The sequence below is a fragment of the Pteropus vampyrus genome, unplaced genomic scaffold (genome assembly GCF_000151845.1).
Source record: "Pteropus vampyrus isolate Shadow unplaced genomic scaffold, Pvam_2.0 Scaffold1, whole genome shotgun sequence".
Classification (NCBI taxonomy): domain Eukaryota; kingdom Metazoa; phylum Chordata; class Mammalia; order Chiroptera; family Pteropodidae; genus Pteropus; species Pteropus vampyrus.
In genome coordinates, this window is record NW_011888782.1 from 12,972,180 (window position 1) to 12,974,678 (window position 2,499).

Genomic DNA, 2,499 nt, shown 5'->3' on the forward strand with positions numbered 1-2,499 from the left:
TAATCACCTTTTTAGCACAGAAAATACACTGACATCCTGGAAGAAGTAAAATGTCAAAGAATATATTTGGATTTTAGATTTGTAAGATAAAGATAAAACCTGCCTGCCAAGGTTAGAAAAACTAGCAAATATTTTGGGTGGGGGACATATATTCTATAAATTCACTACCTCAGAGAGGAGTATAGGTCAAAGTGCAAGAAGAAGAAGATATCACTTTATGACAGGCTTAGATTTCAGAAAAAAATAAAGGAAAAGAATGATTAATCATTGATCCACTTAGATCTCAAGTCTTGTTCATCTCTTGAAAGACAACAGAAACAATTATAAAAACGATGCTTTAGAATTTAATGTTTCCATGACTGAATATTTTACAGGCCTCTAAAATATTAATGTTTAAAGTATAAATTTATACTTTATACCTCATAGGATGCTGCAGAACCCATGGTACACTGCAGAATCAGTGCACCCCTCAGCGGGCATGGCACCCTTGGGAGCACTGTGACCCTTGGATCTGCATCTGTACAGTGGCGTGGACAGAGCTAGAACAGTCTCTAAGGCACCTTCTGGCTGTCCAGTTCAGTGGCTATAGGACTGATGACTGGTTTGGTGGCTTAGGAATAAGTCTAATCAACAAAAGGCCATGTTCCCAGGGCATTAAAATTGGGATATTACAAGAAGAAATGGTATCAGTCAAAGACAGACTGCTGCAGCAGACATTCTGACTGCCTGTGGCCTGTGGAATAGGTTACAATTTGGTGTCTGGAAAGGGGAAGGGGACAGAATCATAGCAATGGCTTCTACCTGTTAAAATCTACCCTTGTCATTCTTAGAATTACCATGATATTCTATTGCCAATTCCATTCCAGTTTCAGAAGTTTGGGGCTGTGAACTGTGGATAATTGGTGGTTCCATGGACTCTCCCTCACCTCTTCCCTTCCTCAGATCCCCTCTTCAAATCTCCAAACTAGGTAGTAAGAAAACACTTTCTTTACTTGTCACGGATGAAATCTCCACCTCCCAATAACAACTATAAAATTATTTGATAGTTATTTTTATCACTTATGATTTTCATATGATACTCCTCTTTATCAATTCTGAAAATATGTATTTTAAGAGGATTAAGAGACTGATAATTTGCTACAGGAGTAGAAAAGAAAATAGAAACATGCTTTATCTCTTTGTTATGCACTAGTTTAATATGATTTTTTTAACAATTTGTGTATAGCAAACCATTTCAATAAATGGTTTATCATCTGATAAATCTTACAAATTTATGTGCTTTGTGCATTTTCTCACTCGGTTTTCTATGGCCCGTGTTCCTCAGAAGGCCACAGCTGTTTTCCTGGGATGATACGTAAAGAGCAGAGGCCTTAGCTTTTTGGTTCACTGGTTTAATGTCACATTCAAAGTGTCATTGAGACTCACTGTCTCAAAGAGATTCTGCACCTTCATGTTCATCACAGCATTATTCACAAAAGCCAAAACATGGAAACAACCTGTGTGTACATCAACAAATGAATGAATAAATGAAAATTGGCACATATATATCTATATGTAGATATATATATATATCTTACACAGTGTTATATGTCACTTACATCTCAGTAAAGCTGGAAAAGAAAGTCACATGTTAAAAAATAGTGTCATTGAGTAAAACTTTCTCATGTATATGTAATTGATAATAATAACTGTATTGCAACTGACCTTCTTTGTCAAACGCTTAGTGGAATAATGGATCTAGTTGACAATCATCAATGGACAATGGCATGTCCCAAGGAGAGACATTTGAGACATCATGAATCACCTGATGGAATAGTACTACTTATGTATGAATAGTGTTGGCAAAAACAGGATCTGAATCAGATCAAGTCTTCATATCTAATTACCACTTTGTTGGAAATTCAAGAGTCAGAGAATCATGTTATCACCACAGGAATGCAATCAGCAAAAACCAGGACTTGGAAAACTAGACGGAATAAGTGTTCAGACTTCTTCAATACATTGCAAAGAAAAATAAAAGAGACGAGCAAGGTGAAGAAGTGTAGATTCAGAGAATTAAGTGACACAACTAAATGTGTGGGACTTGCTTGGATCCTGATTCAAAAATACCAACTGTAAAGCAAACAAACAAGAGAAACAACAAAAACTTCATATATATTTATACACACATATATTAAATATAAACACTATATATATTTTAAAGAATCATGTCTTTTAGGGCTGTATATGAAAAAGGACTTATGTGATTTGTGGTGAAAAGAATTGGATGAGATTATAGGATGAAACAAGAGCTTCCATAAGTTGATGGTTTTGTAGCTTCATGTTTGAAACTTTCTGTCATTATTTTTGAATTAATAAAAAATCATTTGTCAGTGCAGCTGAGTTTACCATCACATATGTTATAAAATTAGTAATCAATAATAATGCCTATTAATACTTAGAGCTACTCGACAGTTTACAAAGCAGTTAAGTTTATAATCTCATTTCTTCCTCCTGGGT